A 15,752-nucleotide genomic window follows, 5' to 3' on the forward strand; every position below is an offset into this window, starting at 1 on the left:
AAGAGGAACACAAGGCACTTAGCACATATTTATACATTTGACATTAAAGTCACATATGTACGGAATCATGAATCAAACTCAACATTTTAGCTAATTTTTCCCCCTTGGCCGAATTTTCTAAGCCAAGACAAAAGCATCAATATGCTTGCCTCTAACCGAATACATGCAACACCAATCTCCTTCCTATGGCCGAATATGCATGTCTATGTTGGGGCCGATTTCAACACTTAATACATTCTACAAGTATGGTCACTTGTATTGACTAAACACCCTTTTGTTTCAAGTTCAAAACTTGGCTAATACACACATATATACACTAGTAAAGCATCCTCTCCCTTTCCATCAATTTAACACATGCATTACTCATTAATATACAAAAATTATATTCGGCCTTAGCACACAACTTGCTAGCCGATTCTTCTCCATCTAGCAACCAATGCACATATGTCCTCACTCAAAAATGCTAAAAAGAAGATTCAAGAATCATCAATCCACCATCACATGCATCATTAACAAGCTTCATATTTAGCATGCAATGGCATTAACAAAATCTACCTAGGCCGAATATCATCCCCATGACATAGCAAAGATTTGAACCATGGGATAATTAGAACTCAAGCTAGCAACTAAAAACATGCATGGATCTCATGGCACAACCTCAAACATACCTTGATCTAGATACAAGTATGGCCAAACCTCCTTCTAATCCTCTTCCAAACCAAACATGAAGCAAGAACTCCTTCCTCCTTCCTTAGAATTTTCGGCCAAATGAAGATGAAAAAGGATGAACAAAATTTTCTCTTTTCTTTTCTTTAACTCACGGCAATGGGGGGGAAACAACCACACACTTTTTTTTTGTTTTCATCATATTCCCTTTCATTATTTTATGCCCATGCTCCTTATTTTATTTTTTTCCACCCATGATGCACCAACACAACATGTCTATGACATGTCTTGCCCATCACACTTGGTCTACCATGCTTGTCATGGCCGGCCACTACTAATTGGGGGGAATTTGACATGCAAGTCCCCCTTTTATTTCATGCACTAATAGGTCCTTATGCTTCGACCTATCACATTTCAAAAATGTCGCACATAAGTCCTATTGACTAAATTCACATGCAATCGACTAATCGAAGCTTGAAATTTTCACACATTCATAATTACATATTCTAGACAATAAATATCACATTCAAACATTTCGGTGACTCGGTTTAGCGGTCTCGAAACCACTTCCCGACTAGGGTCAATTTTGGGCTGTCACAGGTTGAGTTATTCCCTACATGGAGAGCTTGGTTGGTACAGGTGGAGAGTAGCGGTTGGTCGGTTGAGTAGTCTCCCCAAATGGGCTTGCATATGTTCATTGATGTTGAATGTATTATTGAAATGGGCCTATGGGCCATATTGGTACAGTAAAGGCTTCGGCCCAGTATATGCTTAGATTGAATTTGGGCTTAGGCCCAACAGGCTGATATTGTTTTGGGCTCTGAAAGGGGCTTGTTGCACACTGAGTTTCCAAACTCACCCCTTTCCTTAACCTTGTAGGTGAGCTCTGATTTGGGGACTTGGAGCCGGAGGGATTCAAAGTGGCCACGGTGATCGCTTTTGGGCTTTTGAAATAAGTGATTGGTTTTCTTTAGTTATCTTATTTACTATTTATTTTTGGGTTGTAAAAGGCCATTTTAACTTAATTTCCTTTTCTTTTTTGGGATTATTTTATTTTTAATAACTTTAAACTGGTTGATAATAATTCAAATGGGCTAGAATTAGGACGCATTTTCAAAATGATACTTGCTTTCAAAATAACACGATGTCACGATTATTCGATTTATCAAAGACATCTACTCAAAGAAATTTTAACTCGTTGTAACCAAGTGTGGTAATGGTTGTGGGCATGTCTAGGATTGGATCCAATCAAATAGCTTGGTACTTAAGCAGCCTTCATGGCTCACCTCCTCTGTTACGGATTCCTACCTGGTGCCCAGCTTCCATTCACTTCGTTAGCTTAACATAAGTCGAATTATAAAACACTAAAATGAAACATGGATTCTTAACTTCAATGTGGCACGTCGGATTCAACCATAACGTCTGGGCCGAGTTTGGGTGTTACATTTTGGCTTTTACAGAAAAGAGTTTCTGGTTACAGGGTGAAGGAAATTTGGTCATTAGCTTCATACCCTAGCATTCAGCCACCTATTTGTAAGCCTTATAACCGAATTTACCCATGCCCAATTCCCCATTCGGCTCCATCACTTCTCCCTTCTCATCTCCTTATTTTTCTCCCTGATAACTCCTTGATCCTTTCCTTAATTTTCTCTCCTAAACACTTCCCTTAGAGTCCACTTTCACAAACTTCCAATCTTCTTGAAGGTCAAAATTAAACTTCTAAAAAAACTAAGCTAGGAGTCGAACCTTGGACCTCATTGCTAGCTATTAACGCCACCTCTCTACACTCTAGGTGGCGTCACTTAGCCACTCCTCTACTAGGCTCTTTGCTACTATTTTCCTCTATCTTTATTTAAAAGCCCAACTACTTGCCAACCATGATTCTTTTAATAATTAACTTATAATTTCTTCTACCCTTTAATTCGAACTCAAACCTTGACCAAGACCTACCTTTGTTTAATTAGCACTTAATCAGAATTATTAAGCACAAAAAGAAAAATTCAAGATTTTAAGATTTTTGGATTTCGAGATTTTTGGGGCGTTACATTAATATTGTAAATTAGAAACCAAAATTTCCTGATCTAGAATTTGGGGGATTTTAAATGATTTCAAAGGTATTTATCTAAATTTTAATGAGATCTCAAACCATTTTAAAATTCAGCCACAATTTTGGCCACTGTGGGTGGTGTTGTGTACACCTATGTGCAAGAAAGGGGGTTGTTTTGTTTCTTAGGTCTTACCCATATTTTTCCAGCATAAAATTGTGTTCTTGAACCCTCCTAATCAGCCTTTAATCCAGTGTCAATTTGGGAGAGACGTTCTTGATCAATTAACCAATCGGATCCCACAAATCATGAAGCGTAAGCGCAATTAAGGATAACTAGTTTGATATTTTGACATAGTTGTTGGGTAAAGGTTATGGATTGATTGTAACACCCCTTACCTGTATGCGACATCGGGATAGGGTCAGAGGCATTACCAATTGATTGTAACACCCCTTACCTATATCGGACATCGGGACAGGGTAAGAGGCGTTACCAGACTCAAACATAAACATTCATACAAAACCGAGCAAAAAAATTTCCCCAAATTAAAACCATTCATTAACATACATATCGTCCCTTCACGAAGCCCGAAACATACATTGGGTGTAGTTCGGGACTAAACCAAGAACTTTCGAATCTTATACAACACTTAGAAAATTTTATTATTTTGGAGGGTTACTGATCGCGTGATTCGTAACAAGTAATAAATATTTATAATGAAGATCAAACCTAGACTAACTATTTTCACGACGAAAAGGCAAGCGCACCTATTGAACAATAGTATAGTAATGGCAAGACTAGGATATCGTACCCAAGGGAACCAAAAGTACTAGTAATCCTATCTTTTTATTATCTAGCCTAAGAATAAAAGGGTTTGTTTTAATTAACTAATTATTTGAACTAATTAACTAATTTATTTAAAGCAAAGAGAAAATTTGGAAAAAGACTTGAAGAAAAGCAATTGATAAAGACGACACCCAAGGAGGAATCACCTAGATTTCACTTGTTATCTGACTCTGAACTGGACAATTTATTCACTTGACTTGATCCGTGAGACTCCCTAACCTATTTTATTATCCCTTTCGAGACTAATAACGTCTAACCCTCATTTGAATTAATCGATATTTCTTTCTTAATTAAAACCCCTAGGGAAGCAGTAAATCACTCTATGGACTCCCATATTAGGTTTCACCCTAATCTGGAAAAATCTCGTAACCCTATTTCTAGGCGTTCGATCAAATCTGCTTAATTATGCAAAATCTACTCTTAAACAGGGTCTATTCCTCCTCTGCATAAGCACATCCAATCATGAATTAATACCCGGAATATTAACTGAAGCATTAAAAACACATAATTACGAAAAAAATCAAGTATTTATCATATAGTTCAGATAATAATAACAAGATCCATCATAGGTTTTATCCCCCTTAGGTATCTAAGGGGTTTAGTTCATAATAAAATAAGAGTACATCTCAAGAGTATGAAAATAAAAAAATATGAAGAAAACTCTAAAACCCCTGAAGGAATTCTAAGAGAGATCTTCAGTCTTGGAGTAGCTCCAGCTTTTGAGATGGATCACCTCACTTTCTTCAAGTAATTCCTGGCGTGTTGTTCTGTATTCCAAAAAAGTTTTAGAAAGAGCAGCCCCCTTCTAGGTCACACTTAGGGTGTTTATATAGGCTTTGGATTGGCTTTCTTCCTCCCTAAGTATCCTTTTCCATGTAAAATACAACTCTTTGAAAAAGGGACATGCCCGTGTGCCACGGCCGTGTGACGTGATTACCAGGCCGTGTTCGATACATTGAATGGCACATTACCGTGTGGGCTCAATGGACAGGCTGTGTGAATCGTGAAAACCTTGGTCGACACCCCCGAAGGCCACGGGCTTGTGAGATGCCCGTGTGGCAAGGCTTAAGCCGTGTCATCTTCTCAATTTGGTCCATTTTGTCCCTTTTTAGTTCGTTTTTGGCTCCTTTCGACTCTTGGTGCTCTCCTGAGTACAAAACATGAAATAACCGGATTAAGAGCACTAAAATCAACAAATCTAGTAATAAACATCCATAAATATGCTAAGTATTTGGGATATAGATATGTATAATTTGGCATTTATCAAATACCCCCACACTTAAGCATTTGCTTGTCCTCAAGCAAAATTCTCATTTACTACTAGAATTCATTCCTCTCAACCACTTAATCATTACTGATAATGTTACAAGTTATTCCATAGAAAATCATACAATGACAATTCAACTATAGGGGCATTAAAAACCTCAAACAATCTAAATTGAATACTTTGACAACATAATTATAGGTAATCTCCTTCCTTCAAGTAATTCACTTTAGTCCTAAATATACAAGAGATGGCATCCTCACTAAAGATTCACTCAAATCACTCAAAGTGTTTAAGGTTGAAGATTAGACACTCGATTGTCTAACATGAAAAGTTATTACGATAGGCTTGCATGAAAATCAAATCTCCACCACTTGTAAATGATATGATACAATAATCAAAAGGTCTTTGTATGGTTGTAACGAGGTTTACGTTACAGGTATGGATACAAGCTGAAGAGACAAAGGTTAGAATCGAGATAATTTCAATATATTACCCCACTATCAAAAACTTAATTACTGAACCACAAACAAATATCTAGAACTAGTTTACATGAGTTCATGAAAACTTTAGCTTGCTGAGAATTACAATATAATACTGAGTTTTTTTTAAGAAAAAATCAAGTCAATACAATATAGAAATCATACTTCATGATTCAGTAACAAAAAATAGTGAACATAGTTAGGTAACAATATTAAATTCAATCTCGATAAAAAGGGTCAAGTTCAGTAGGAGGATTTCAAAAATAATGGGCTAATGGGTTAATGATGAGGGTTAATCAATGAAAAAGGGTTAGTAGGCTTAAGGGGTTTCACTAAGGGTTTAATTATGTGGGAATTTTTTTTATGGAGTAAATGGGTTAAATCCTAAGTGCCTTTATCATCTCAATATATCAAATCATATGTGTGATCTCGATATGTATAATCGAAGCAAGTTTTAGAATAACAGTTCAATGTTGACACACTCAAACCACAAAAGAAGTGAGCAAGAAAGAAAGCTATATACTCAAAAGGCTCAAAAATCTCACCAAAAATTTGGGTTTTTGATGTCATTCCTATATACTTAAGATTTCAAGATAATACCTCAATGTAGGAAAATGATCTAAAAATTTTAGTTCTCAAAATATCAACTTATCATGCTCGATTCTCTAATGTCCTATAATCAAATAATCATGCATAATTCCCATGGTCTAATTCATGACATACCAACAATAATTATAGATTAATCAGAATTTATTCGATCAAGATTATGAGAAAATCACTTGAGCACAAGACCAACTTCAGGGATTTGAGAATAATGCAAAAAGTTAGGTTTCATGTTCACCCCCCACACTTATGATCTACATTGCCCTCAATGTACAAAGATATATTATTCAAAATAAAGAAAATCATAAGAGGAAAGGAGGTGAAACTCCCTGTTACAAGGATGTGGAGCTTGATTCTGAGGATAGAGTGTTCGGGGAAAGTGGTGGCTGCCATTGTTCTTGGCTAGATGAAGAAATTGGGTCGTTGAACATGGCACTCATGAGGTATTGTTTCCCTTTTGTTTCCTCATTCTGCAAAATATTCCTAGCAGCTTTGCTTGGAAGTCTGTAGAATCATGAAGAGTTTATTAAGAGTTGGTGTGGAAGAAAGCCTAATGGGATTACTTGTTAGAAATACCAAAAAAATGGAAAAAGAAAAATAAAATTTACTAATATAGATATGTATTTCAAAATAAAATAATAATACAATTGAAATGAAAATAAAAATCAAAAGAAAAATAAAAATAAAATAAAGAAAATAAAAATAAGAATAAATAAAATCAAATAGGAGGATTCAATGATCCTCGTCGGTGGGGCCCTCAGGTGGTGGTGCTGGAGTGGCTATGTGGAAGTGTTGGCACAGCTACGGCATTATGGCTTGCATATCGTCCATCTGTCAGTCCCCTCGCCGATCTCGCTCGTGGATCATCTCGAACTGTGTAGTGCAATACTGCTCGAAATGGGCGAGTCGGTCGAAAAGGTGTGCCAATGAAACAGCCGCATGAGCTGGTCATTCCCTAGGTGGCGCGATAGAAGGCTCCTCATGTTGTGGGGGAACATCATCAGGGATGTCCTCAAGATCCTCCTCGTCAATGGCATGCGAGAGACGGTACTGAGGAGGATCAGTCCCACGTCGGCTGTAATAGCCCAAAATTGGGTCTAGTTGGAACAGAGGTTTCGGGACCAGAAAATCTGAGATAAAAATAATTATTTTATGATTATTTTGAGGTCTATGATATGATTGCATGATTGTGTGAAAATTTCGTGAAGAAATTCAATGCATAAAGTGCTCAATTTGAAGTTAGGGACTAAATTGAATAAGTTACAAAACTTGTATTCTAGAAGTTTCTAATATGAAATTACTTTGAAATATTAATTAGGAGGTCTTAAATAGAAATTTTACCAATTTCTAAGTGATAGAAAAAAACTGGACATGGATGGAATTTTTGAAAGTTTAGTAAGGAAGGGCATTTTGGTCATTTGGTAATTAAAAGAAATAAAAAGGAAAAATGAAGCCAAAATTTACTCATCTTTTTCATGGAGGCCGAAATTAGCATGGGGGAAACCATGGCTAGGGTTCTCAAGCTTTCCAAGCTCAATAGTAAGTCCGTTCTAACCCCGTTTTTCAAGTTCTTTACGTTTTTGGAATCCTGGTAATTTGATTAAGCTTATTCTAGCAATAATTTAAGCTAGGGTTCATATTTGAAAAAATACCCATAGGTGAAATGTGTTTATTTTTCTGTTTTATGATAGTATATGAGGTTTTAAATTATGTTAGACAACTTGTGCTACTCAGTTTTGAGTGAAAACGAGTAAAAGGGCTTAATCAGTAAAAATACCTAATAGTCATAAGTATATGTTAGAGTGAGAATTTGTTGTTGCCATAGAAGGGAAAAGTGATCAGCATGTCATAAAACATAAGAATAAGGGATGAAGTTTAATTCCTGAGCCTAGAGGCAAAAGTGTAAATATGCAAAAGTTTAGGGGCAAAATTGTAATTTTTCCAAAGCTTGAGTTAAGTAATTTTTTGAATAGTACATTAATTAAATAAGTAAAATATGATGTTTTAGATCCCGGAAAATGAGATTTGAACCTAGAATGAGAGAAAAATTGAAAATTGGGAAAGTTGGTAAAATGATTGTTTTAGTATCGAGGTAAGTTCATATGTATAATAAGCATTAATTTATGCATATTTCAATGTAAAATTGATATATTTATTATAATTTTCGAGGTGTTGAAAGTATGTAAGTTGGTATGATAATAATACAACAATAATGCTGTAATTTATATTTGAAAGTTAAATTTAGTGAATTAATTGAATTATGTTAAATTAAATGATTATGGTGCCAAGTTTATGAATTGATTTAAAATATGTCTATGGTACATGAAGTGCATTGAATTATCATACATAAATGTGATTTCTATGATTATGGATATTATGGGAAATTGAAAGTTCATATGATTTTTAATAAGGCAATGTGTAATTTAATGTTATTGCCTTAATATTAAATGAGATGTAAGTTTATATGTAAGTAATACATCAATATTACTTGTATTATGATATTTTATAATAATATTGGAAATATGTTTGTGGATAATTACTTGATTGGTGAAATTGTTGGAAAAGAGAGAGAAATCCCGGTTGAACCTTCGGAAAGATTGGATGATACAGATAGTATGTAGCTAGGTCACATGTATGGTGCTGAGTGCACATCATGCGTACAAGAGAGCTACAAGACATTATGATGTAGCTAGGTCGCATGGGTGATACTATGTGTACACCATGTAGACAAGAGAGCTATGGGATATATGTAGCTAGGTCGCATGCGTGGCTCCAGGTGAAGGACACCATGTAGACAAGAGAGCTACGAGATAAATTGGCTAGGTCACATGGGTGGTACTGAGTGTTCACCATGTGTACAAGAGAGTTGAACTCTATGATGGGTGGAGCTATGTGCTGAAACCACCAAGTATCGAGGATTGATCCAAAGTGTTCAATGGGAGACTCTCTATGTATTGCTTTGTGAGTTTTGTGATGAATAAGTACATGAACTTGGTTATCTGAATGATGTGTTCATTAAGTGACCAGGATGTGGTAAAGTTATAAACAAGTAAGTGATACATGAGGATGATTTTATGGTGACCTTGTGATCATGGGCCTATACTTATGATGTATGAAATGTGGTGAAAATGATTTGTGATATGTATGTTAAAATGAGGTTAATACAAAGAAAGTGTGAAAGAGTGAATTAGCAATAAAACTGTTTTGGACAGTAGCAGTGACGTGATTTTGAAAAATCACCAAAAATAGTAAAAATTGAATCAGAGACTGAATGAGATATTAAATTAAAGCTTAATGAGTCTATTTTCATATAAAAGAAACAGAGCAAGAAAATGAGTTCTATATTTTAATATATTTATGTTTTTGTGAGTGAGATTGGTTCAGAATGATTATGTGATCCCCTGTTCTGACTTTGGAAAATCACAAAAATTTGGATAAAAATAATTAGAGGCTTAAAATTATATTTTTAAAATCCATAATGAGTCTATTTTCAATATAAATCAACAAGAACATTATCCGATTTCTGTATTGTAAGATAATTAATTTTTAGTGAAGAGAGGTCAGAACTGTCAGAATGTGAAACAGGGGAAATTTTAATGAATAAACTATACTAATTGGCTAAACCAAAAATTATGAAAATTTTATGGTGCAAATATATGTGAGTCTAGTTTTAGGGGAAATTTACAGATCTTAATTTGGAGCTATGTAGCTCGAATTATAAATAAGTAAGTGACTATGACTTGTGTGGACAGTTTGATGTGAGCATTTATTAGTAAATTGTGAAACCGTATTTACAAGAATGCTATATACATTAAGGATGTGGAATGGAGAGGAGGAGGAAAATAAATATATGTGGAATACATGGAAACTATGGTATATGAAATATTGATATAATGAAATAAATGATATGTGTTTATAAGAAAACAGAAAGAGAATGATATGTATCATGACATGTATATATATATATGACTAGTCTCAATGTAATGCTTGTAGGGTATGGAGTTGAATTAAAATGTTTTAGGCAAAAATGTTATTTGCGCATCTGAATTGTGGTATTTTATAAAGATATGATCTAGTTTTAAATATGAATGCTTGATGATTAAGCTGAAGATATTTGGTAAGATGATAATCTTGGTATAAATGTGTAAGTGGTACTATAATAAACAAGGTAAAATGAGTATGAGAGACACATGTATGATAATATAAAAATGCTATGTTTGTGGTTTAATTGAGAATATTTAATCATTAAATGACTACCATGTTATATGCTTTTGATTTTGTATAAGTGTGTAAGAGATTAAGGTTGACCAACGCTTGGAAAATAGCCTAGGTATATTCCACACAGGCAGAGACACGACCATGTGTCTCAGTCGTGTATGGAACATGACTTTCGGACACGGGCATGTGGAGCCTTAAAGCATGAAATTTCCAAGATTTCGTAGTTCTCGGTTTAGTCTCGAGCCCTTTCTAAAGTATGTTTTGGGCTTCGTAGACTCAAATAAGGGACTATGTGTAAGTGAATAAACGTTTTGAAATATGAATGAAATATTATGGCCCGTATTTTAGTTTAATGTTTGTATGTTTGTTCGGTAATGCCTCGTACCTTATCCCGGCCTCGGGTACGGGTAAGGGGTGTTACATCGGCGCTCGATCATCCTCATGTGTAACATAGTCGTGATGCCTTATGGAGACATCTGACCTATCAGGGTAAGTGCTGATGACTAGGCCGCGGTGTTGAGGAGGCCGAAGTGTCTGGCAAGGCACGTCACGTAGGGGCCAATGGAGATCACTCCCTTCCTATGCCGCTCGGCCTGATGGTGAATTGCGAAAGCAATGAAATATGCTAAGTCGGTTACGTGTGCATTCGCCATGCACCATAAATAGTAGGCATCGTGGGTGTTGACGACGCCGGTGCTCTCTCTCCTCCCGATCAAGGTGTGTACCAATATGGCATGAAGATATCGTAGGGAAGGGGGAAGAGCTGAGGCCTTCGAGCAGCTGGGGTCGTAGGTGGAAGAGAGTAGGGCCAAAGCCTTCTAGCACAAGGAGGGGGAGATGTGGATATTGCGTGGTAGTGCATTAATGTCCTCCTCCTCCATAAACTCATCGGTGTAAACTCCCAGAGCAACTCCAAACTCTGGGACACTCATCGAACGAACTAGACCACCAAATCGGAAGTGAATGGTGCCTGGGTTGTCATTGTTCGTCATCACCATCTGTAAATGAAAAGTAGAGCCTAATTCTAAAGTTAGCTCAAAATAAGTGGGCTCCGTAATAGCGAAGAACCGTTCCCATGGGTCTGTGGACAAGAGGGTGCGGATGGCCTCAGCAAGCTGACTTGCTCTACGGCAGCCCAGTCGATGCAGCGACCTGTGGTGATGGGTCATACGCGTAGTATTTGAAATAGCTCCTCCTGCAAAGCTTGTGGAAAGTCAAGGAACAGGTGTCGACTTCAGTTGTAGCACACACTGAGGAAGAACCCGGTCCCCGATGTCTCTTTGAGGATGGAACCGTGGCCTTCTTTCCTCTTGATGACGACATAATGTACCTGAAAATATATGAGCAGTGATAGAATCCACGATACATTAGTAGTTAAGCAAGAGGCTTAAAACTAGTATATGCTATTTAGTGGCTTAAATAATTCAAATATAGAAAAATTTAAAGTAAATTCCTAACTTGTCTAAAGCAAAATAGTACAATATCTATGTAAAACATGTAGAATACTAATGTAGCAATACAAATTGGAAAAATAAAGTTGAGAAAGTGAACCAAAGGTTGTTGTATAGCGGCGCACGAGCGTGTTGATGTCGAGCACGGGCGTGTGACGTGGGGTTATAGCCGTGTGGAGGAAAAATTGAGGGTATAGAGAGGGGAATGTGGGGATTAATGCAAGGGGAATGGATTTCAGGGTGGTTTGAGGGTTGGGGAAGTGAGAATCGTGGGAATGGTGGCCGGAATAAGGATTAGGGAGTGGGGAGGAGAAGTTTTCGGCTAGGGTTTTGAAGGGGGAAAAAGATGAACAGTGGTTTGTTTATATAGGGGAGGGTCACACGGCCTAGGGCCACGCCTGTGTGCTTTGAGTGTGAGCCCGTGTTTTTCGAATTTTTCAATTTAGGTCATACCCGGCTACTGTCCCAAACCCGTGTGTCATAGGCGTGTGTGGCACATGGCCATGTCGCACGGCCGTGCCTAGCTTTGTTCGCTTCTCCCACGCCCGTGTGTTATGGTAGCACGCCCATGTATTGTTGTACACGGCTGAATGGCACTGGTGTGTCGCACGCCCGTGTCAAAGAAACAGAATCGAGCCTTGTCCTTAGCACGCCCGTACGTTTTCATTCCCACGCCCATGTGTTCCTATCAAGATCACCCACGGCCATGTCGCATGGCCGTGGGGATTTAGCGCACCCCGTGTTTTGGGGAAATCATTTCCTGCTTCAACACGGTCTGTCGCCTCCCCTGTTTCGCCACGGCTTTAGGCACGCCCATGTGCCTAGCTGTGTATGCTGAAAAACTTTACAATTCAAAGATTAAGAAATCAAAATATGTTAGTGCTCGGGTTGCCTCCCGAGAAGCGCTTATTTATAGTCTAAGCTTGACTTACCTCTTCGTTGAATGATCATGGTGGTTCAAGGAGTTCATACTCCTCATTCCTATTTTCAATTTTAAAATAAGGTTTTAAATGAGTGTTGTTTACCTTAAAAGTGCCGAACTTAGGATGACTCGCCTCCACTGTACCGAATGGAAAAATACTAAGTACCGTTAGAGGGATTTCCTTATTTGGTGTGGTAGTCACAATGTGAGGATCAACAGCATCTAGTAAGACTGTATCACTGACTTGAAGTTGATTAGGAAAGGTATCGGGCTTATTTTTTCATAGTTTCGGTTTATCATGTGTTCTTGATTTGTGTTCTCGCCATTCGTCTAGCTCTTCTATCCGTAGTCTTCGTTCTTCATTAATGTCTTTGTTCTCTTCATGATAGTAGTGCACTGTCTTTATTGTCTTTGTTCGAGGAAGTTCTTGCAAGGACAATTGAATATTAGTTTTATCATCGACCTTTTTTATAGCATTATCTTGAGTTTTAGAGGTTTTGACTGAGTTGCATGCTTAGAGTGTTACTGCATCATCACCTGCACGAAGTGTTAGCTCTCCTGTGCCTACATTAATAATGGTTCTAGCAGTTTCTAAAAATAGTCGTCCTAAAATTATAGGTACCTCGTTATCCTCATCCATATCTAAGACAACGAAGTCTACTGGTAAATAAATTTATCAATTTTAACGAGAACGTCTTCAATAATACCCTTAGGAAATCTAACTGTTTTGTCAACCAATTATATGCTCATCCTAGTCTGTTTAGGTTTACCGAGACCTAGTCGTTTAAACATTTTATATGGCATAACATTTATACTTGCCCCTAGATCAGCTAAAGCATTATTCACAGATAGACTACCAATTAAGCAAGGAATTGTAAAACTTCCTGGATCTTTCAATTTGTTGGGTAGCTCACTCTTTAGAATAGCTGAGCAGACTGCATTGAGTTCCACATGTGATGTAGCGTCTAATTTCTTTTATTGCTCAAAAGTTCCTTTAAGAATTTTGCTGAGTTGGGCATCTGCAGAAGAACTTCAATAAAGGGTAAGTTAATATGTAATTTCTTTAAGAGTTTGACAAACTTACCGAAGAGTTCTTTCGTTCTGTCTTTCGTCATCGCTTTAGGATATGGCACACGAGGTTCATGAGTTGTACTTACCTTTTAGGGATTATTATTGTTTACCTCTTTTCGTCCTTTGTTCATCGCGTTGTCTTGCTGTATTTCTGGCTCAGGTGCAATGAATCCTTCCTTATCTTGAGTGCTAATTGCATTGAGGTGTTCCCTCGGATTAGGTTCAGTATTACTTGGTAGGCTACCTTGTGGTTGTTTGGAAATTAGCTTGGATAGATGGCCTAGCTAAGTTTCAAGTCCTTGGATCGATGCTTGTTGATTATTAAGTGTTGTCTCGGTATTTTGGAAACAGGTTTCTGACACGGAAATGAATTTAGAAAACATCTCTTCAAGGTTTGGTTTTTTCTCCTGTTGATAAGGTGGCTGTTGAAAACCCTGAGGATTTTGTGGGTTTTGATTTCCTTGACCACCCCAGGAGAAATTTGGGTGGTTCCTCCAACCTGCATTATAAGTATTACTGTATGGGTTATTTTAAGATCTAAAGTTATTATTACCCATATAGTTGACTTGTTCCTCTTCATTTGTAGGATTGAAGGATTGGTATTCTGTATTGAAACCTCCTCCACTTGAGTCACACCTCATTACTGGATGTACCTGCGTAGAACCAAGAAAACTATCAATCTTTTTATTGAGAAGTTCTCTTGATTAGAAAGCATGGTGATGAATCGATGTTATAGACGCCGGCTGTTTTCGTTGGCATTGTCCTCATAACTTGCCACTGATAGTTGTTCAGTTGCATCTCCTCTATGAATTCATAGGCATCTTCCAGTGTTTTATTGTTGATGGTTCCGCCATCAGCTACATTAATCATTTGTCTTCTCGAGGGATTTACACCATTGTAGAACGTTTGAACTTGCAGCCAAAGTGGTAACCCATGGTGAAGGCACCTTCTCAGTAAGTCCTTGTATCTCTCCCATGCAACGTAAAGTGTTTCTAAATCCATCTGCACAAAAGAAGAGATATCATTACACAATTTAGCTGTTTTAGCTGGCAGAAAATATTTTAGTAAAAACTTCTCGGTCATTTGTTCGCAAGTAGTGATAGACCCTCGTGGTAACGAGTTCAACCACTGTTTACCTTTGTTTCTCAGTGAAAAAGGGAAATAACAGAAGACAAATGGCATCATCAGAAATGCCATTGATTTTGAATGTATTGCAAAATTCAGGAAAATTCGCCAAGTGCGTGTTGGGATCCTTATCCTGCAAACCATCAAACTGAACAAACTGTTGTATCATCTGAATTGTGTTAGGTTTTAGTTCGAAATTATTCGCAACAATAGCAGGTCTAACTATATAGACTCAGTTCCTGTTAAAGAAGGTTTAGCATAGTCATACATGGTACATGGAGTAGGATTTTGATTAGCTGCAATTGCAGGATGCAGCTGATCGCCTGGGTCTTCAGCCATCTCGTCGGTTGGGGTTTGAGTATCACCTTCTCGCTCGTTCTCCATGTAGCGTAAACTACGCCTTATTTCTCTTTGATTTTTACGAGTTGTACGATCGATTTCTTCGTCAAAGAGTAATGGTTCTGACGGGTTTCTTCTAGTCATAAACTATAAAAACCTGCCAAGAGAGACAAAAAAAGAAAAAAAAGTAAATTAATAAATAATAAAATAAAATAAAATTGCAAGAAAAATAAATGGCTAAAGTAATAAAAATTTAGTGTTCCTAATATTTCAGTTCCCCGGCAACGGCGCCAAAAACTTCATCGTGTGATTCGTAACAAGTAATAAATATTTATAATGAAGATCAAACCTAGACTAACTATTATCACGACAAAAAGGCAAGCGCACCTATCGAACAATAGTATAGTAATGGCAAGACCGGGATATTGTACCCAAGGGAACCAAAAGTACTAGTAATACTTATCTTTTTATTATCTAGCCTAAGAATAAAAGGGTTTGTTTTAATTAACTAATTATTTAAACTAATTAACTAATTTAATTAAAGCAAAGAGAAAATTTGGGTGTGGGGTTATAAATAATTATGAGAAGATCGTGACATGAAAGGAACTTCGATGCAGTGGCAAGAAACGTGGGTGTGGGGTTAGAAGGTTGCGAGTTCGAGATGTATGGCAGGCGAAATTTCATTTTTATTTCACAAGTAACTGAGGCTTCAGTAGGTAA

At 37.1% G+C, this 15,752-nt stretch overlaps 1 non-coding gene across 1 annotated transcript; it reads left to right on the forward strand.

Moving 5' to 3' along the window:
* The first annotated feature begins 14,496 nt into the window (after positions 1 to 14,496).
* LOC121217615 (small nucleolar RNA R71) lies at positions 14,497 to 14,603 on the forward strand. The gene has a single exon (XR_005913770.1). It is a non-coding gene; the product is annotated as a small nucleolar RNA R71 (small nucleolar RNA).
* The last annotated feature ends 1,149 nt before the right edge of the window (positions 14,604 to 15,752 follow it).

Source organism: Gossypium hirsutum, chromosome A02, assembly GCF_007990345.1.
Source record: "Gossypium hirsutum isolate 1008001.06 chromosome A02, Gossypium_hirsutum_v2.1, whole genome shotgun sequence".
Lineage (NCBI taxonomy): Eukaryota > Viridiplantae > Streptophyta > Magnoliopsida > Malvales > Malvaceae > Gossypium > Gossypium hirsutum.